At 44.5% G+C, this 22,699-nt stretch overlaps 1 protein-coding gene across 1 annotated transcript in view; it reads left to right on the forward strand.

The window, feature by feature from the left end:
* The first annotated feature begins 393 nt into the window (after positions 1-393).
* Positions 394-22,699, forward strand: part of FAR2 (fatty acyl-CoA reductase 2) — a 142,229-nt gene continuing 119,923 nt past the window's right edge. Inside the window, exon 1 of the mRNA XM_082223164.1 lies at positions 394-411. The gene's annotated coding sequence lies outside the window, so the exon portion shown is untranslated. The remainder of the gene's footprint in view (positions 412-22,699) is intronic.

Genomic DNA, 22,699 nt, shown 5'->3' on the forward strand with positions numbered 1-22,699 from the left:
TGGACGCTTCCTGTCAGCTTCGATTCTTGCGCGGGGGGGGGGGGCAGGCAAAGGAAGCGGCTTTGATTCCGCGTTAATCCTGAGGTGCAAAAACGGTTCTTGCGGCTCTGCAGGGCCATGAGCTGATTTCAGTGCCGGGGCGCAGCTGCAGCCGGGAGGGAGGAAGCGAGGCGGGCGGCGATCCGCTTCGTCCCTCCACAGCCGGCCTCTCGCTGCTGCTGCTGCTGCTGCTGCTGCTGGCCGAGCTCCGTCGAGAGGCGGCGAAAGCGCAAGCGAGGCGGGCAGGCGAGCCACGGCGCTGCCCGCTCCGGACGCCTGGACCGGGAGCAAGCGGAGCCATTTGCTTGCGGAAGACGCATCCCTCGCTGCGCGTCGGCCGGCGAGCGGGAAGGAGAAGCACCGCGCCCGCAGGTAAGCCTGGCCGCCGAAGGGAGGCCGGGCAGGTGGGAAAGGGCCCGGCGCGCGGCCGCAGGGGACGAAGAAGCGCCCCACGCGGGGGTCTCGCGCTGGGCTCCGTCTGCTCCGGCGACCGGCGCGGCCTGGATCCGGGCAGCGACGCGCCGGCAGGCTGCGGGGCTGGGAGGGCGGGGCGGGGCGGCTCGAGCCCGGATCCGCGGTGAAGGTTTCTCCCTGGGGCAGCCGGCTAGTCAATGTGCGGAGGAAGTAGGAAGCTGGGTTGGGTAGGTGGATGAGAGAGGGAGGGAGGGAGAGAGAGAGATTGGGTGGGCAAATATTGCAACTGCCTCAGGACATGCAGAAGTGAACACTATTGACCACAGCTGGCTGGCTGTCACATGCTCACTGGTGGGTGTTGGCTGAGTATTTCAGACATTCGCAAGGATTGTCAGTGTTCCCGTGTAAATGTAACGTTTTGTACATTCGTTGTAGTTGTGCGTATGGATGTGTACAGATTTATTATAGTGACTATACTAGCATCTGGTGAATTTGCTCATATATGAATCCCAGTTACATTTTGTGTATATCTGAAAACAGGTGACACTTCCCTATTTTTCAGACGTCCCCATGACATGGCAATCACACTGAGACAACATATATCTTAAATTTCCAGACATAAAATTTTACTGGAATTGTCAGCATTCACCATTCAACATTCACCAGATTTCAGAGATCTAATTTAATGCTGCATGTAAAGTAGGAGAATTAGGGCATATGCTAGGCTCAATTAAGTGTTTCTAATAAGTTAACTTTCTAAATAAGTTAAATGTGCTCATGTTCTCCAACTGAAATAAATGCAGTGGACCCATGGCTATATTGAATGCATGTAAGGATTTGTAATTTCTGTAGTATAGTTGTCAACAATAGCAGCAACATTTTGAAAAGAAGATAATTGTAGCCTTTAACAGGATGTAACAGCATTCCAGACAAAGGGAAGTGCATTAGTCTGGTCCGTTTCCGTGTATTCTTTAGCTGCTGTTCAAATTAGTCTTGAAAAAACTTGTGCCTGCTTCAGTTTATTTACCAGTATTTGTCCTTGGGTGTCCTTGTACAAAGATCCTTAGCTAGCAGTGCAATTCTATTTTTTCAGTTATTACTGCATTAAAATCACCCATCAAGATATGAGATAGCAAAGAATATTGTCATGAGTGGTGGGGAAGAGGAAGTAGGCTGTATGTGAGATCCTTCTAAGCCCTTTAGGATTAAAATATAAGCCTGTCTAGCTTCCTGTGTTGAGGTGATAGCCTGGGTGATGAGCCATCAAGGGAAGCAAAGCAGAGCAGGTGAGGAGAGGCTCTGTGTAATACAGGAAATGGGTAGGGCCCTTTCCTCCTTGGAGATAGTTTGAAGGACAAAGCCTGAGTTAAGAGTTTGCAGTACTGTGACCTAGAGGAAAAGGCAGCAAGCTGGAGAAAGAGTCAGAGTAACATTCACAGCCAGGGGCGCCAACTTATAAAAAATATTGGGGGAGCCCATGAATAATAAATAATGAATAATAAATGAAAGCTCATGAATAATAAATAAGCTCATGAATATGCAAATAAAGTGGCACCGCCTCCTCGTGAGTGAATAGGGGAGAGCGTGCTGCGCCTATTAATCAGCTCCGAAGGAAATTGGGTGGAGCTTTTGCTCGGGAGGGAGGGCAGGAGGCATGCAGCCTGACCCTGTGCATTTTGGGCTGTGGGAGGGGCGGCGATGGCGCTCTGCTGGAGGGGCGCCCGAGATTATTGGGGGGGCGGAGCCCCCCCAAACAAATTTTTTGGGGGCGGAGCCCCCCCCAAACAAATTTTTGAGGGGGCTCGGGCCCCCTCAGGCCCCATGGAGTCGACGCCTATGTTCACAGCAATGTTTGATTTTTGTTTAAATTCAAGGCTGCAGCCATGGGAGAAACAAGACCCTTTTAGGATGTTGATGCTCTGAATCCCTCCATTGCAGGCTAAGGTTGTACATATGTGTAAATATACCATAGATAATAAAAACTCCACAGTCTCTGCCTCATTTCTGAAGGAAACACGATTCCTGAGCAAGCGCCTGGAACCCCTGAAATCTCACACCGCTCAGAGATTGTGGTGGTGCTCTACACTGGTGTTAGGAGTGGGATTTGTGTTTCCTGGAGGGGGGCCTGTGAGTGAGGGGTGCCAGAGTGGAGGGAGGAACAGCAATATTCCTGGAGCAGGTCAGGTTAATGATCCAGCAGCAGCAGCTACTGGAGTGGTGAGACCAGATGTTTGACAAGATGCTCCTGCAGCAAAGCCAGCAACAGATGGAACAGCAGAACCAGTGGTTCAGTGAAATGAAGCAACGGCAAGCAGTGTGAGAAAACTCCTTGGAGAGAAAAGTGTGACTCCATGTGAGGTGGGAGCCTGGCCTGATGAGATGCAGTTGGTAATCTGAAGACAATGCCTTGTAAAAGGGCGAGTTGGCTGGAGCTGCTTTGGGCTCTGACATGTGCTCTGCCTCTGAGCTAAGACTTGTCGAAAAGGAAGCTGCTTTATATCAGGGCAGACCTTTTGGCTCAGTATTGTCTTGTACTAACTGGCAGCCGCTCTGCAGGGCGACAGGGCTCTTTCTCACCTCTATTTGAACATGCCAGAAATAGACCTTTGGTCCTTCTGCATGCAAAGCATGTGCAAACCACTGAGCTGTGGCCCTGTTACACTAAGCCTTGTCTTTTGGCCGGCTCTCTCTGGAGACAGCAGTCACTTTTCCCTCAACATCCAGAACTCCAGATTCCCTTTGTGTCTGCTTCTTGCTCCACTGTAGCCTGTAAGATTTGAGAGGGTATTGTCTTGAGGCTTCGGACAAATTGGGCTTTTTAATATTTTTTGCTGATCTACATTAAGAGTAAATGAGCTTTTAAAAACACTAAGGAGTCTTTACAATATAGCAAACTGGAGGTGCCAGTCAAGTAGTGTCCCATCTCAATTAGACAAATGTTGCATACTTTATTTGAAGGAACATTTCTAACCCTTCTTACTTGAAGAATACCAGCCTTTCAGAGCTAGGTAAATGTTATGAATCATAGAATCATAGAGTTGGAAGAGACCACAAGGGCCATCGAGTCCAACCCCCTGCCAAGCAGGAAACACCATCAGAGCACTCCTGACATATGGTTGTCAAGCCTCTGCTTAAAGACCTCCAAAGAAGGAGACTCCACCACACTCCTTGGCAGCAAATTCCACTGTCGAACAGCTCTTACTGTCAGAAAGTTCTTCCTAATGTTTAGGTGGAATCTTCTTTCTTGTAGTTTGCATCCATTGCTCCGTGTCTGCTTCTCTGGAGAAGCAGAAAACAACCTTTCTCCCTCCTCTATGTGACATCCTTTTATATATTTGAACATGGCTATCATATCACCCCTTAACCTCCTCTTCTCCAGGCTAAACATGCCCAGTTCCCTTAGCCGTTCCTCATAAGGCATCGTTTCCAGGCCTTTGACCATTTTGGTTGCCCTCCTCTGGACACGTTCCAGTTTGTCAGTGTCCTTCTTGAATTGTGGTGCCCAGAACTGGACACAATACTCCAGGTGAGGTCTGACCAGAGCAGAATACAGTGGCACTATTACTTCCCTTGATCTAGATGCTATACTCCTATCGATGCAGCCCAGAATTGCACTGGCTTTTTTAGCTGCCGCGTCACACTGTTGGCTCATGTCAAGTTTGTGGTCAACCAAGACTCCTAGATCCTTTTCACATGTACTGCTCTCAAGCCAGGTGTCCCCCATCTTGTATTTGTGCCTCTCATTTTTTTTGCCCAAGTGTAATACTTTACATTTCTCCCTGTTAAAGTTCATCTTGTTTGTTTTGGCCCAGTTCTCTAATCTGTCAAGGTTGTTTTGAAGTGTGATCCTGTCCTCTGGGGTGTTAGCCACCCCTCCCAGTTTGGTGTCATCTGCAAATTTGATCAGGATGCCCTTGAGTCCATCATCCAAGTCGTTGATAAAGATGTTGAATAAGACCGGGCCCAAGACAGAACCCTGTGGCACCCCACTAGTCACTCTTCTCCATCTTGTTTATTTCCCATGCTTTGCGCATTAGTGTACAGACATTGAAGTCCATTAATCATTCCCCCGTGTCTCTTATTTAAGGATTTTTTCCTCCCACCAATAGGTCTGCGTGCTGTTTGCTCCATCTGGTCTGACATTTGGATGATCATCTTCATCAATTGATGGACTCCTACCTTCAGGAGCACTGTCTCCCTCCCCCACATTAGTCAGTTTAAAGCCCTCCTGATGAGGTTTCTGAGATTTTTGGCAAAAACATTTCTCCCAACCGTTGTGAGGTGCAGCCCATCGCTTGCCAGAAGTCCATCTTCAAGAAACTGCAGTCCGTGATCTAAGAATCCAAACCGTTCCTGTTTACACCATTTGCGAAGCCAGCTGTTCACTTCCACTATTTTTCCCTCTCTCCCTGGGCCACGTCGTTCAACTGGAAGGACAGATGAGATGACAATTTGTGCATTTAATTGCTTCAATTTCCTGCTCAGAGCCTCGTAGTCTCTTTTGATCTTCTGGAGGCTATTGCCTGCAGTGTCATTGGTTCCCACATGAATCAAGAGGAAGGGGTATTTGTCAGTGGGTTTTATGATTCCTTGCAGTCGTTCAGTTACATCTTGGATCTTAGCCCCGGGGAGACAGCACACATCCCAAGACATCTTGTCAGGCCCACAGATCACTGCTTCTGTTCCCCTCAGTAGGGAATCCCCTATCACCACTACACGCCTCCTCTTAGGTTTGGTCGGGGTTCTTCCGTGAGCTGTCCGTTCCAAGGTCGCCTGCACATTCCCTGAGGACTGACTTTGCTGCTCGTCTTCATATACCTGATCGACTGTAATGAGGGAGAGATCCTCAAATGGAGTCTGCTCTTCGTCTTCCATGCTAGGGGAAAAGTGAGAAGAATGCAGATGCAAAGTATATGTTTTAGCTATTTGGTGACTTTCTGGTTTCTGTTTGCTTGTTCCCACACTCTTGTTTAAAGATTTCTTCCTTTAGCTAGAAGTGTCTAGGATTGCCAGTTACCAAGATTAAATGCAGTGGTGCCCCGCAAGACGAATGCCTCGCAAGACGGAAAACCCGCTAGACGAAAGGGTTTTCCATTTTTGAGCTGCTTCGCAAGACGATTTTCCCTATGGGCTTGCTTTGCAAGACGAAAACATCTTGCAAGTGTTCCGATTTTTTTCTGCTCCCCCCCTTTTTCTAAGCCGCTAAGCCGCTAATAGCCTTTCAGCCGCTAATCCGCTAAGCCTTTAATAGCCGCTAAACCGCTAATAGCGCTAATCTGCTAAGCCGCTAATAGGGTTGCTTTGCAAGACGAAAAAACCGCTAGACGAAGAGATTAATTTCATCTTGCGAGGCACCACTGTGTATATTTTTCACCTTCCTCCCTTAGATGCTTAGGTTGCTTTCCTTTCCCCATGCAAGTCAAGGTTATTAAATGACCTGCCTCCATTCCTGGTAAATCATAACCGTGGCTTATGTAAATCCACCTCTTTTGTAAAGCCTCTTATTTATTTTAATTTATTGATTTCAGCTTTTTTACGCCACTTAATTGCTGAAGTTTCTAGGTAGTATACAAAAAGATTGCATGAAGTTTTCTGTTAATAAAAACAGAAAATGTACCAGCTGAAATAGAAGGATCTTCATCATTGCTTATTGTTGATTGTTTCCCCTCCCAGTGTTGGTTTAAGTTTGTAATTTGGTTAAAAGGGAAAAGTACTGAATATGGTAAAATAATAAAAATGTTGTTAGCTATTCCTTTCAGCTTTCTGTCTCCAGATTTGATAAGCACCCCCTTTAGACCCTCTGTTTGTATGGAAAGTGGGGAAATGTTGTTGTTGTTTAGTCGTTTAGTCGTGTCCGACTCTTCGTGACCCCATGGACCAGAGCACGCCAGGCACTTCTGTCCTCCACTGCCTCCCGCAGTTTGATCAAACTCAATAGGTATGGTAAAAAGGAGGATTCCCTGGATGCGATTCTTAGATCCAGGATTGAGGCAAGTACTCTTTGGTGAGAGAGCCCCAGCAGAGATTTGAACTCACAGAAAATGCTGTGAAGTAAAGCATGCAAATATAGGCTGTTAGACCTTTAAAATATGCCTGTTTAAAGAGACCACACATTTGGTAAGTTAGAAATGGTTTACTTACAAATTCTTCAAAGGGCAGATTCATATGCTTTTCTATACAGCAGAAAGAAAAGACAGGCAATGCATCTTAGTTTAAAAAATGGTAACAGTTTCTAAATTATTTGTATAGAAACACAAAGATGACTTGCTGAAGCCACACAGTCTAAGTTTGGAGCATCCAGCACAGACATCCTTACTGGTCAGGTTCACATAGTGCAGACTGTTAGTATTTCATGTATCTGATGCTGCAGATACGATTGGTGTAATTCACATGCCTGTCTGGGAAGACTGTGGGAACGGAAGACAGTCTTATCTCTCTTCCGTTGTCTGTACTGTTGGACTGTACTTTTGCTTTTACTTTGTTCTGTTTTCTCTCAGAGCTGATGAGAGAGGACGCCATGTACATAGTGTGTACATAAATACGTAGATTAGCTCTATGATGTCTCATGCTTCTTGCTGTGTAATACTAGAAGATTAGTGTGCATATATGTGGGATGTGAAACACAGAACAGTCAAGTACAACATCCCTAGAGTGGACATAAAACGGGGGTGTCTGGACCAGCCAGTTGGATCTTCCTGTTTCCTCCTAGGCTGGGACAGACTTCCTCTACATGCGACCAGAGGTGGGCGTGACCTCACCTATGCAGATATCAAAATACCTCAGCGGAGGCCGCCATCCTTCTCTGTGACTACATTCATCGAAGAAGCAACATCTGCTTAGCCTAAGATGCTTCCAGCCAAGAGAGGACAAAGGAGCTGTCTCCTTATGGGATAGTTTCCAGGTGTATATTACTTTTGTAACTTAAGTCTGCCTTTTGGGATCCATTTGTGAACAGAATGTGTGAGTGAACTCTTTTTATACTTTTATAGAAGACTGTGTTGTGTCTATATTTTTATGAGGGACTAAAGGGGAAATTACCAAACGAAACTTATTTTAGAGGCTTTAGTGAGCCTGAGCAAATGCATCCGCTGTGCAAGTTCAAAAAGGGGAATTTTACTCTGCTAAATTGTATTATTTTTTTAAATAAAATTTTCATTGGTTTTTCACAGTTTTTATAAACACAAACAATACACAATACAAACAAACAAACACACAAACTAACATGTATAATTTCGTATCCTTATTTCTTAAACCTTACTTCACCAACTTCCCCGTACCTCCCCTTTCTACATCCCAATTTCCAAACCTGTTTCAGCAAATCCTAGCCCTTAGTTTTATCAGATTAGAATCATAGAATCATAGAAACATAGAGTTGGAAGAGACCACAAGGGCCATCGAGTCCAACCCCCTGCCAAGCAGGAAACACCATCAGAGCACTCCTGACATATGGTTGTCAAGCCTCTGCTTAAAGACCTCCAAAGTAGGAGACTCCACCACGCTCCTTGGCAGCAAATTCCACTGTCGAACAGCTCTTACTGTCAGGAAGTTCTTCCTAATGTTTAGGTGGAATCTTCTTTCTTGTAGTTTGGATCCATTGCTCCGTGTCCGCTTCTCCGGAGCAGCAGAAAACAACCTTTCTCCCTCCTCTATGTGACATCCTTTTATATATTTGAACATGGCTATCATATCACCCCTTAACCTCCTCTTCTCCAGGCTAAACATGCCCAGCTCCCTTAGCCGTTCCTCATAAGGCATCGTTTCCAGGCCTTTGACCATTTTGGTTGCCCTCCTCTGGACACGTTCCAGTTTGTCAGTGTCCTTCTTGAATTGTGGTGCCCAGAACTGGACACAGTACTCCAGGTGTGGTCTGACCAGAGCAGAATACAGTGGCACTATTACTTCCCTTGATCTAGATGCTATACCCCTATTGATGCAGCCCAGAATTGCACTGGCTTTTTTAGCTGCCGCGTCACACTGTTGGCTCATGTCAAGTTTGTGGTCAACCAAGACTCCTAGATCCTTTTCACATGTACTGCTCTCAAGCCAGGTGTCCCCCATCTTGTATTTGTGCCACTCATTTTTTTTGCCCAAGTGCAATACTTTACATTTCTCCCTATTAAAATTCATCTTGTTTGTTTTTGCCCAGTTCTCTAATCTGTCAAGGTCGTTTTGAAGTGTGATCCTGTCCTCTGGGGTGTTAGCCACCCCTCCCAGTTTGGTGTCATCTGAAAATTTGATCAGGATGCCCTTGAGTCCATCATCCAAGTCGTTGATAAAGATGTTGAATAAGACCGGGCCCAAGACAGAACCCTGTGGCACCCCACTAGTCACTCTTCTCCAGGATGAAGAGGAACCATTGATGAGCACCCTTTGGGTTCGGTCAGTCAGCCAGTTACAAATCCACTGAGTGGTAGCATAGTCAAGACCACATTTTACCAGCTTCTTTACAAGAATATCATGGGGCACCTTGTCAAATGCCTTGCTGAAATCAAGGTAGGCTACATCTACTGCGTTCCCTTCATCTACCAGGCTTGTAATTCTGTCAAAAAACGAGATCAGGTTAGTCTGACATGACTTATTTTTCAGAAATCCATGCTGACTATTGGTGATCACAGCATTCCTTTCTAGGTGCTCACAGACTGTTTGCTTAATGATCTGCTCCAGAATCTTCCCTGGTATTGATGTCAGACTGACTGGGCAGTAATTATTTGGGTCCTCTCTTTTCCCCTTTTTGAAAATAGGGACAACATTTGCCCTCCTCCAGTCTGCCGGGACTTCGCCTGTTCTCCAGGAATTCTCAAAGATGACTGCCAGTGGTTCTGAGATCACATCTGCCAGTTCTTTTAATACTCTTGGATGCAGTTCATCTGGCCCTGGAGACTTAAATACATCTAAACTAGCCAAATATTCTTGTACTATCTCCTTAGTTATTCTGGGCTGTGTTTCCTTTGCTGAATCATTTGCTCCAAATTCTTCAGGTCGGGCATTGTTTTCTTTATCGGAGAAGACTGAGGCAAAGAAGGCATTGAGGAGTTCAGCCCTTTCTGTGTCCCCTGTTTGCATTTCACCATCTTCTCCTCTGAGTGACCCCACGGTTTCTTTGTTCTTCCTTTTGCTACGAACATACCCATAAAAGCCTTTTTTGTTGCTTTTAACCTCTCTAGCAAGCCTGAGTTCATTCTGTGCTTTAGCTTTTCTGACTTTGTGTCTACATGTGCTGGCTATTTGTTTGAATTCCTCTTTGGTGGTTTCCCCCCTTTTCCATTTTTTGTACACATCCTTTTTTAATCTTAATTCAGTTAAAAGTTCTTTAGATAGCCACCCTGGCTTCTTTAGGCACCTTCCATGTTTCCGTCTCATTGGTATTGCCTGACGTTGTGCTTTTACTATCTCCCTCTTAACAAACTCCCAGCCATCATGAACTCCCTTTCCTTTTAGTATTGTTGTCCATGGGATCTCACCCAGCACTTCCCTAAGTTTTATGAAGTCGGCTTTCTTAAAGTCAAGAAATTGAGTCCTAGTATGCTTGGCTGCTCCTTTCCGCTGTATAGTAAACTTCAGAAGAGCATGATCACTAGCGCCTAATGATCCTTCCACTTCTACCCCACTAACCAGGTCATCAACATTGGTTAGGACCAGATCTAAAATGGCTGTTCCTCTTGTTGCTTCTCCCACTTTCTGGACAATGAAGTTGTCTGCAAGGCCAGTGAGGAATCTGTTTGACCTTATGCTCTTGGCTGAGTTTGACGTCCAACAAATATCCGGGTAATTGAAGTCCCCCATTACTACTATCTCCCTTCCTTTTGCATGCTTGGCCATCTGTTCCAGGAAGGCATCATCTATGTCCTCTGTTTGGCTTGGGGATCTATAGTAAACTCCCACAATGAGGTCTCTGTTATTCTTCTCTCCCTTAATTTTGACCCAAATGCTCTCACTTTGGCTTTGAGGATCTAAATCTTGGATCTCTTCACAGGTATACACATCCCTGACATACAACGCCACTCCTCCTCCCTTCCTGTCTGGTCTGTTTCTCTGAAATAGATTGTATCCCCCCATTATTACATTCCAATCGTGGGACTCATCCCACCAGGTTTCAGTGATGCCTATTATGTCATATTTAGTTTGCTGTACTAAGAGCTCAAGCTCATCTTGTTTATTTCCCATGCTTTGCGCATTAGTGTACAGACATTGAAGTCCATTAATCATTCCCCCGTGTCTCTTATTTAAGGATTTTTTCCTCCCACCACTAGGTGCGCGTGCTGTTTGCTCCATTTGGTCTATGACATTTGGATGATCATCTTCATTAATTGATAGACTCCTACCTTCAGGAGCACTGTCTCCCTCCCCCACATTAGTCAGTTTAAAGCCCTCCTGATGAGGTTTCTGAGATTTTTGGCAAAAACATTTCTCCCAACCGTTGTGGGGTGCAGCCCATCACTTGCCAGAAGTCCATCTTCAAGAAACTGCAGTCCGTGATCTAAGAATCCAAACCGTTCCTGTTTACACCATTTGCGAAGCCAGCTGTTCACTTCCACTATTTTCCCCTCTCTCCCTGGGCCACGTCGTTCAACTGGGAGGACAGATGAGATGACAATTTGTGCATTTAGTTGCTTCAATTTCCTGCCCCGAGCCTCGTAGTCTCTTTTGATCTTCTGGAGGCTATTGCTTGCAGTGTCATTGGTTCCCACATGAACCAAGAGGAAGGGGTATTTGTCAGTGGGTTTTATGATTTCTTGCAGTCGTTCAGTTACATCTTGGATCTTAGCCCCGGGGAGACAGCACACTTCCCGAGACATCTTGTCAGGCCCACAGATCACTGCTTCTGTTCCCCTCAGTAGGGAATCCCCTATCACCACTACACGCCTCCTCTTGGGTTTGGTCGGGGTTCTTCCGTGAGCTGTCCGTTCCAAGGTCGCCTGCACATTCCCTGAGGACTGACTTTGCTGCTCGTCTTCATTTACCTGATCGACTGTAATGAGGGAGAGATCCTCAAATGGAGTCTGCTCTTCGTCTTCCATGCTAGGGGAGAGGACCTCAAAGCGATTGTGTATTTCTAAACAATCAGAGTGAACCCTGGGCCTCCTACTTCTTTGAGTCACGTTTCTCCATATATCTGGCTCCTGTGTTGGTGAACTAGACTCCTTCTCAGGGGAGTCCCCTGTCTCCTCCTTGGTGGAGACGGTGTGCTCTGTTGCTTCCAAGAAGAGCTCCAGCTCTCTAATTCTTTGGAGCGTAGCTACACGTTCCTCCAGTTGCTGGACTTTGTCTTTTAAGAGGGCAATCAACATGCAATTGCTGCAGGTAAAGCTGCCTGCAACCTTTGGCAAGATGGCAAACATTGCGCAGGAATCGCAGGCGACTGCAGCTGTTCCCTCCCCTTCCATCTTGAGATCGTGTCGTTGGGGGTGGCTACAGAGGTCCTCCATCATAAAAAGCTTGAAGACAGGATTTTTCCCTTATTCTTCTCTTTTACTTAATCTTTTACAGCTGTAATCCCCCTTTCCCCCTAAAACCTCAACATTTTAGCATTCATTAATTTTACAGTGTTTCTTAAGATAAATCTTGAATTTCTTCCAATCTTCATCCGCCGTCTCTTTCCCCTGGTCACGGATTCTGCCAGTCATTTCAGCCAGTCCCATATAGTCTATCACCTTCATCTGCCATTCTTCCAGAGTGGGTAGATCTTGAGTCTTCCAATGCTTTGTGATGAGTATTCTTGCTGCTGTAGTAGCATACATAAAAAAGTTCTGTCTTTCTTTGGCACCAATTGGCCGACAATGCCCAAGAGAAAGGCCTCTGGTTTCTTAGGGAAAGTACATTTAAGTACCTTTTTCATTTCATTATATATCATTTCCCAGAAAGCCTTAATCTTCGGGCACGTCCACCAAAGGTGATAAAAAGTACCTTCACTTTCCTTACATTTCCAACACTTATTGTCAGGCAAATGGTAGATTTTTGCTAGCTTGACTGGGGTCATGTACCACCTATAGATCATTTTCATAATATTTTCCTTTAAGGCATTATAATGCCGTAAATTTCAAACCGGTTGTCCACAACTGTTCCCAGTCAGCAAACATGATGTTATGACCAATGTCCTGTGCCCACTTAATCATAGCTGATTTAACTGTTTCATCTTGTGTATTCCATTTCAGCAACAAGTTATACATTCTAGACAAATTCTTAGCATTGGGTTCTAACAGTTCTGTTTCTAATTTTGATTTCTCCACCTGGAAGCCAATTTTCCTGTCTTGTTTATAAACCTCCATTATTTGAAAATAACGGAGCCAGTCTCGTACTTTAGCCTTCAATTTCTCATGACTCTGTAACTTCAACTTATCTCCATCTTGTTCCAAAATTTCCCAATATTTTGGCCATTTAGCCTCCATATTGAGTTTTTTCACAGCTTTAGCCTCCATTGGCGACAGCCACCTTGGGGTTTTTACTCTGCTAAATTGTAGAACTTGTTAACACAAGTTGGAAAGTATATCCTCTCCTGCATCCCTGAACAATCCCACAATATACCATCTGGTATATGTCACTGGGTGCAATGGAGAAGAAGGGAAATGCCTTTTCCAGAGCTGTGCATACCGGAGGACACTCGGACAGTGGGGGCTGCAGGAGCACCCCAGGGCGTTTTCCAGCGTGTTGATCGCGATCGACTGGTCAATCACTGGATGGATTTGGGTTGATTGCACTATGGCCAGGCAGGCTTTGCTCCTCCCTCACAGCTGGGGCTCAGCTGTGGGAGGGAGGGAACTGCACCTCCACTTTCGCCATCCCGTGAGCTCCAGAACGCGGGCCTCTCTCTTCGCTCTACTAAGGAAGCCACCCTCGGCTGGGCAGCCCTCACTGGGTGTTGCATGGCCATGCTAATGCGGCTGGGAGAGGGTGCAGCGGTCCCCAAAGGAAAGTGGGGTGCAGGGTTGTGAGGCTGGATAAAAGGAGAGCCCCTTTCCTTCCTCCTCCATACAGAGCAGCCTGTGGCTTAATCAGCTGTAGCCTCTGTTTGGGCATTACGTGGAAGAAGGCGATGGAATCGACCACAAATCCATGCTAAGGAAAGAAAGGGGTTTTTCCTGGTCACCAATAATCCCTTACACCTCGCCCCTAAAGTGAAGACGTTGAAGAAGGACAATGGGAGAGTGTTCCAGTTTTTGATACTGGATAGTAAATCACAGCTTGCTTGAAGTTGGACATGCCTGATAGTGGATGAAAAAAAGAACACATAGCTTGGTAACTCTTCCTCTAAAGGTGAGGGTCAGTGGTCCAGCTAAGCCTTGCAGGACAGTTTTCTTTTTGGTCTTAACCCCTACATGCATTAATTAGAAATAAGCTTATTGGTTATATGAGGCTGATTTATCCCACACCCAGTGCATATTATCTGTCAAGCAAATATTCACAAGCTACATCTTTTTGTTGCTGTGAGTTGGCATTATTTTTTGGTGGTGGTGCTTTGTGTGTGTGTGTCATGCAAAACTTAAAAACATAAAACTTAAAAAACAAAACAAAATGAAAGGATAATTAATAAAATCAAAGTTGGAGACAATATAATAAGCAATCTTAAGGAAATTGCAAATAGCTTCATGGAATTTTATAAAAAACTGGATTATGCTGGATTATTTTACTGTTGTTAGCCACTCTGAGCCCGGCTTCGGCTGGGGAGGGCAGGATATAAATAAATTTTTATTTTTTATTATTATTATTATTATTATTATTATTATTATTATTATAGAAGGAAGAGAAACACCTGAAGAGATAAAAGAATACCTGGATCAAAATAACTTACCAAAAATTTCTATTGACCAAACTAAAATATTGAATGCTCCCATCACAGCCCTAGAAGTCCAACGAGCAATAAAGAAATCTAAACTAGGAAAAACACCTGGACTAGATAGCCTACTGGCAATTTATTATAAAAAATTAGAAGAGGTGTTATTTGAGTCATTAAAGACTACAATGAATAAGGAAGCTAAGGGAGCTGGGCATGTTTAGCCTGGAGAAGAGGAGGTTAAGGGGTGATATGATAGCCATGTTCAAATATATAAAAGGATGTCACATGGAGGAGGGAGAAAGGTTGTTTTCTGCTGCTCCAGAGAAGCGGACACGGAGCAATGGATCCAAACTACAAGAAAGAAGATTCCACCTAAACATTAGGAAGAACTTCCTGACAGTAAGAGCTGTTCAACAGTGGAATTTGCTGCCAAGGAGTGTGGTGGAGTCTCCTACTTTGGAGGTCTTTAAGCAGAGGCTTGACAACCATATGTCAGGAGTGCTCTGATGGTGTTTCCTGCTTGGCAGGGGGTTGGACTCGATGGCCCTTGTGGTCTCTTCCAACTCTATGATTCTATGAATATTTTAAAATGGTAAATAACCAATTCATGGATGAAAAGTTATATAAGCCTGATTCCAAAACAGAGAACAGATTTAACATTGGTTTCCAATTACAGGCCAATATGTTTGAGAGATATTTACAAAACCACAATGGCGGTATGACATCTATGGCAGCGTTTTAATGACCCCTGTGTAAATTAATAATAAAGAAATATGGAAAATTCATACAATATTTTGTAAGAAAGTATTAGAAAATATAGAAAGATTAAGGTAATAATTATAAGTACATTTGATATCAGAATTGTTAAATACATCGGGAGTTGATGGGAAGTCTATTACATTTCTAAGAACGTAGGACGAAAGAGACTGTATAAGAATGAATCAACCTATATTTGCAAATTTGTATAAGATAACTTACACAAGATTGGTTTTTTATTTATTTAAGATTGTTTTCGTTTTTATGAATTTCAATAAAGAATTATGATGTTGGGAAGAAAGAAAAGCATAAAAGCCTGCAATGAGTCAACACCAAGTCCTAGGTGACAGGTGGAGAAAGTTTTTGAACCTAACAGCTGCTTTCTGTCACAGAGTACCTTCCAGAGACTGTACAACAGTGACAAAGAAGGGCAAAAGGGGTGGAACAGGGGATGTGAAGTTTGCATTTGAATAGTAGACAGCACTTCAGCCACACTAAAGTCAAGGCGTTTCTACACATGAACCACATTTCTTCATCCTCGCACTCAAGAGGCATTATTACAGTTCAAAGACACAATCCAACAAAGCAAAGGCATTCAAGGAAGGTGCAAACCAGAGCCAGTGACAGGTGTGACTTGAAGAGAATCCCAAGGGCTGGGTAGAGTGGTCTGTATTTGGCCCCTAGGCCTAAGGATACCTACCCTAAACTGTGGCGCCCTCCCAATTACCCATGCTGATCACTAGAAACACCACATAAACCCATTTTTGTTTCTGTGCCTTAATAGGTAATAAATATACTTCTGATTGGCCGCCCATTCTGGTGGACGAGAGCTCTTTCACTTGAAAGGGCATCAGTGCTTTGAAGGTGGGGGAAACCGATAGAATGATGCGGTACCCCATAAATAACCTCGGATTGAGCGTTCCGAGGAGCTAGTGTTCCTGCTGGTGCTGGAGTGACTCCCCCGCTCCCCGGTAAGCTCTTGAAAAGAGCTCCAAGAGCGAGTGGGGTTGGAGACGGAGGCACTTGGGAATAGACTCGCTTCCTTCTTAGCACAAAGCTCCAAGTCTGGTGATTGTGAGTGGCCAATTCCTCCAAATAACTTCAATTGGAAAAGAGTGATAAAAATTAACAATTTGGATATCTATTCAGAAAGGATAGGGATTTAAAAATGGAGGTCAATCCCTTCCTCTGATTAAAAGAGAAAACAGCCACAGTAGCCGAAGCCGCAATCTATAAAATACGACTTTTAAAAGACTTTTAAGTTAACCTTTGGATTCCCCCTTCTAGCAGGGGGAAGGGGGGGGACCTACTTTTCTGATTTTCTTAATCCTTGCAGAAGACACTTTGGATTTATGAGGTTTGGAATTGCCCAAGAAAGATGTTAAATTATTTTTGTATGCCACAACGGCCGCCTGAATATTACTTGCTAAAAATGGGAAAACACAAGAACTACCGACAGTGGAAGATTGGCAGACGAAGATGGTGGACTTTTTGGAGCTGGCTGACCCGACTGGAAGAATCCGCGACCAGAAAGAAGAGGAGTTTCAAGAGGACTGGAGGAAATTTACTATTTGAATAAATATTGTAATATAAAAAATTATAAATTACTTGAAAGAAACAAATAGACCTAGGATTAAACTAAGTTATAATTAAATAAATGGGATTTAGAATATTAAGAAAAGTGAATAAGATGGACTATAATTGGAAATTGTTTTAGTTTAATAATGATATTGGAAAGCTGTTACTTTTAACTACAAGGAAACTCAGAAGGAAGGGACTAGAGAAAGTCAACCAAGATGTTTAAAAGGTTGGATTTGTAAAGAATTAAGTTTGTTGTTATTGTTTATCTGTTTATTGTTCCTTTTTTCTTCTTTCGGTCATTGATGTATTTTTCTCTCTCCCCCCCCCCCCCCCGTTTTTGTGTGTCATTCTGCTTTGTGGTTTTTGTTATAATTGTGGAAAATCTAATAAATTTTTATATATAAATAAGGTAATAAATGTAAGCGCCCTGAATAGAGTCGGGAACACATTGGCAACCAATGTAGCTAATGTAAAGTGCTTGTTGCATGTGTTCAACTGCTGCCTCGTTAGCACTTTTTGTATTAGCTGCAATTCACAGATCGTTTTCGAGGGTGGAGCCACATATAGCACATTACAATCTAGTCTAAACTGGAGGCTGCCAGAGGATGAGGGGCCTTGGCCTGGCTATCTCTGTTCAGAAGTGGCTACAGTTGGTGCACCACCTGATGCTGCCCATAGGTGTCTCTAGCCATTGAGGCCACAATGATAGTTCAGGGAGTGCTCTCCAGCTGTGCACCTGCTCCTTCTGGGGGACACCAGCCCTGTCAGAAGAGGCAATTGTGTCAACTGCTGGACATGAGGGATCAAGTTATAATAGCTGGAATAGGAACACAAGCAAACATATTCCTAATAAACATTTTTTCTTCTTTTTATTTTTCTTTTAACCACACTTTTTATAAATGAAATTCTTCTCATAAATTATTTTAAAAATAAAATATTAATATATACGACTCAGTTTAGTAACAGCATTCAAGAAGCAGAGTAAAGCAGACTAGTATAGCCCTAGCATCGTGAGGGGACAGGGAATGCTAACTCTTGCAGGGGAGAGGTGAGGATCCACACACCAATCCTACTCATTGCACAGCAACAATCTGAAAGGGGATGGCAAGCATGTCTAGTTCAAGGCATTTTGAAACCTCCTGGTGACTGGAAGCCCTTCTTCCGACATTTCTGGTAAGATGGGAAGGTTGGGGTGGAGTGTCCCCACAACCCCTACTTGGGTTGGCATTCATTTTGTTCGTTTGGGCCCAGTTCTCCAATCTGTTAAGGTCATTCTGCACCACAGTCATTAAGTGCAGAACCTTACATTTGTCCCTATTGAAATTCATTTGCTGTTAAGGTAATTTTTAATTCTGATTCTGGCTTCTGTGTCATTAGCTACCCCTCCCAGTTTGGTGTCATCTGCAAATTGGATGAGCATTTCCTCAAATCCTTCATCCAAATCATTTCTAAAGATGTTGCACAACAACAGACCCAGGACAGAACTCTGTGGCACCCAGTTTGCCATTTTCTTACAGGATAATTAAGAACCATTAATGAGTACTCTTTGTGTTATGTACTGAATTCTCACCCTGGGCCAGCAGGGGGATACTGTAGATAGTTATGCAAATGAAGGATCAAAAGTGGCGTTCAGTGATTGGATAGTTTGTATGCAAATGAAGGATTGAAAGTGACGTTCAGTGATTGGCTAGTTACAGAAAATGGTTACTGTTGCATTCTAGTGGAGCTCTATATAAGCAGGCTGACTGAGCTCCTCAGTTCAGTTCTGTTCCAGCTTACAAATAAAGAGTTGCTTTGGAAGAATCGCTGTGTCGTCTGATATGTTCGCCCACAACTTAACACTTTGGGTTCAGTCAACCAGCTACAAATCCACCTAACAGTTACCTCATCCAGGCCATATCTTACCTGCTTCTCCACAAGAAAATCATAGGGCAGCCCACCCCCTCCCTTAGCATTCTTCTATACCCAAGTGGCCTTCATGTATTCTTTGCAGCATATCTTCCTGTAAAACCTTGGGTACAGTATGGTACCCTTGAGCAATATTTATAATATTTAGAATACGGGCTTAGAACTTGCTGGTTTGGACAACTCATCCCCATTTCTGCATTTACCTTCTGTGGGGTTTCATCCTGACCTAGGCAAATGCTGACCACATCTTTTCTGAAATCGTTATCAGTCTTTTGATCAGGTTCACATGCATTATGTCAGTGTCAGGTACTGGTGCCTCTGTTCTTTCACAAATCTGTTGACATGGTATCTGCTATCAGCAGTCCTTTCCCAGGCTTGTAGGCTACAGTTGTAGATGAAAAAAAATGCAACTGGTGGAGGGGTGTCTGATAATCCTTGAAGTGTGATGGAAACTAGTGGTTTGTGATCTGTTTCTTCCAAAATGGGGCCCCCATCAATAAAGACATGGAGCTTTCTGCATCCATAGACTCATGCCCTGGCTTCTTTTTCTGTTGGTGCATATTGACATTCAGTCTTGGTGAGTTCCTAAGGTGCATAAGATTCCCACAACTCCCCACATTGCTGCTATAAAACAGCATCTATGTCATTCTTAGAGGCATATGTGGAGAACTCTGTTGCTCTCTTGCCCCTTCACCTTTATCAGCAGCAGAGAATTGAAACTGCATTTAGTCAAAAGCCATCTCAACATGAGGGGGAAATATGGGGGCACATTTCCAGGAAGTCTATGAAAAGCTTTGTGCATCATAATGGATAGGTGCTGCACAACAACCATCATTGTGGTCTGCATATCAATATCATATAATTGCCTGGAAATCTCTGCCCTGGCCCAGTCATAGCCCTTTGCAATTAGAGGGGCTGGTGAAAAGCCTAATGCTGAAAATAGTGAACACACCATGACTTCCTAAGAGTTATTCCCTATTTCATATGCCAGTAGAACCAAAGGGAAAACCATCTTAAAGACTATCTTTGGCCCATAATAGATGACTGCCTTCTGTACCAGCATTCTCACTGGAAGGCAAGCTGTCACTAATTGCACAGTAGCTTTAGAGATATACAACAGCCCTGCAGTGTAGTTCACCATTGTTCCCCTAGAGCAGGCTGGAGGGCTGTGCTGAAAAACAATAACTTATAGGAGCCCTGCAATGTAAACCCCTGTGAATGTTGCCAATCAAGGGTGCTTTGTACTCTCCCCAATCCTCCATACCTCTCAAGTTTCAGAAAAGGTCAGTATGCTTAAATTACACTCTCAGAGCTCCTCTCAAGCCATATCCAGATTTAATTGAATATAGAAACTTCCTTTGACTTGCATGAAGGCTGATTTTTCAAAAACTAAAACCCAAGGGTCTAATGTTTTTGATGCTAACTGTTGTTTTTTTCAACTTTGTCAGGCTCAGATAACAAGCGCACCAAGGATGCACTGCAATATTTTGTTGTGAGACCAGTTTTTTTTACTTTTAGGCAGATCTAATGTTCCCAGTTTCACTAGAAACTTGGGTACATGCTGCTGCCTTGAGCATTACCTTCACCTGTAGCCCCCCACAAATCCCTTCCTTCCTTCCATGGTTTGAATTAATCATAGTGTAGCACTGTATCTTCATTGGCACTAATACTGGGCTGGGTATGTGTCAGGTGAAGCCCCTTGCATTTCAAAGGTATGTATGAGAGGACCGTTCTTGCCACCATACCTGCAAGACATGTGCCTCTGGTCACAGGCAGTGTCCCCTTTCTCATGGTTGCTGTTATGTACTGAGTTGAATAGGATCCAAACTGCAGCGGTCTGATTGGTCCTAGAACAATAGGCTCCAAAATGCAGCAGTCTGATTGGTCCTAGAACAATAGGATTCAGAATGCAGCAGTCTGATTGGTCCTAGAACAATGCAGCAGTATGATTGGTCGGCAGGAGCCACCCAATCCAGCTCCAGAAAGAAGTGAATCCACAACCTGATTGGCTTACAGGAGAATTCCGGAATTAGCCAATCACGTGCAGCCCATTGTGTAAATAATATATATAAAGCAGATACTTTGAGGGGACTTCCATTCCCTCCTCACCACTATGAGCTGAATAAAGAGCATGAAATCCACTCTCGACTCTGAGTATATTTCACTGGCGACGAGGATGGGATCCCGCTGAGCTGACCGCTACACACAGCACCGCAGCACCGCCACCTGCCGCACCGCTGCCTCGCACTGTGTATCCAGGCTTCAGCTCCGGGACCCAAGGAACTCAGAATGACAACCAACAGCAGCTTCTCGCCATTCAACCCAGCATCCGTAGACTGGGAAGCGTATGTCTCCCGTTTCACCTTCTTCCTAGAAGCCGAAGGGGTCACTGACGAGGAAGATGCCAAGAAGAGGGCAATATTCTTCAGCGTCTGCAGAGAGGAGACGTTTGAAATCTCCCGGGCTCTCCTTGCGCCTGAAGACGTCGCTACTGTTCCATACAAAACAATATTGGAACGGCTGAAGGGGCACTTTTCTCCACAGCCCTCAGTGGTGGCTCGACAAAATGCCTTCTACGCAAAGCGGCAAGCCCCTGGGGAAACCATAACTGGGTTTGTGACCTCTCTCCGCCAAGCCGCCCGGTTCTGCAAATTCTCAGAATTGGAGAACATGCTTCGTGACCGCCTCGTCGGTGGCCTGAAGGATGAGAAGCTGCAACGACGCCTCTACACTAAGAATGACCTAACATTCCAGGTCGCCCTGGAGGAGGCCCTGGCAACAGAAGCTGCCGAGAGGTCAACGCAAGAGGCACGACCAAGCCTGCCGTCCCAACCGAGGGTCCACCACGAAGACCTCACTGACGACTCAGGATCTGACAGGGAGGAGGTGCACCGAGTACAGCAGCGCACTCAAGCAGCGCACAGACCACAGCTGCCTCGATGAGAAGGAGGGAACTGCGCAAGCTGCGGGGAGAGTCGCAGATAGACTTATTTTTCAGAAATCCATGCTGACTATTGGTGATCACAGCATTCCTTTCTAGGTGCTCACAGACTGTTTGCTTAATGATCTGCTCCAGAATCTTCCCTGGTCTTGATGTCAGACTGACTGGGCGGTAATTATTTGGGTCCTCTCTTTTCCCCTTTTTGAAAATAGGGACAACATTTGCCCTCCTCCAGTCTGCCGGGACTTCGCCTGTTCTCCAGGAATTCTCAAAGATGACTGCCAGTGTTTCTGAGATCACATCTGCCAGTTCTTTTAATACTCTTGGATGCAGTTCATCTGGCCCTGGAGACTTGAATACATCTAAACTAGCCAAGTATTCTTGTACTATCTCCTTAGTTATTCTGGGCTGTGTTTCCTTTGCTGAATCATTTGCTCCAAATTCTTCAGGTCGGGCATTGTTCTCTTTATCGGAGAAAACTGAGGCAAAGAAGGCATTGAGGAGTTCAGCCCTTTCTGTGTCCCCTGTTTGCATTTCACCATCTTCTCCTCTGAGTGACCCCACTGTTTCTTTGTTCTTCCTTTTGCTACGAACATACCCATAAAAGCCTTTTTTGTGCTTTTAACCTCTCTAGCAAGCCTGAGTTCATTCTGTGCTTTAGCTTTTCTGACTTTGTGTTTACACGTGCTGGCTATTTGTTTGAATTCCTCTTTGGTGGTTTCCCCCCCTTTTCCATTTTTTGTACACATCCTTTTTTAATCTTAACTCAGTTAAAAGTTCTTTAGATAGCCACCCTGGCTTCTTTAGGCACCTTCCATGTTTCCGTCTCATTGGTATTGCCTGACGTTGTGCTTTTACTATCTCCCTCTTAACAAACTCCCAGCCATCATGAACTCCCTTTCCTTTTAGTATTACTCTCCATGGGATCTCACCTAGCACTTCCCTAAGTTTTATGAAGTCGGCTTTCTTAAAATCAAGAAATTGAGTCCTAGTATGCTTGGCTGCTCCTTTCCGCTGTATAGTAAACTTCAGAAGAGCATGATCACTCGCGCCTAATGATCCTTCCACTTCCTCCCTACTAACCAAGTCATCAACATTGGTTAGGACCAGATCTAAAATGGCTGTTCCTCTTGTTGCTTCTCCCACTTTCTGGACAATGAAGTTGTCTGCAAGGCCAGTGAGGAATCTGTTTGACCTTATGCTCTTGGCTGAGTTTGACATCCAACAAATATCTGGGTAATTGAAGTCCCCCATTACTACTATCTCCCTTCCTTTTGCATGCTTGGCCA

Source organism: Podarcis vaucheri (assembly GCF_965113315.1).
Source record: "Podarcis vaucheri genome assembly, chromosome: 5".
Lineage (NCBI taxonomy): Eukaryota > Metazoa > Chordata > Lepidosauria > Squamata > Lacertidae > Podarcis > Podarcis vaucheri.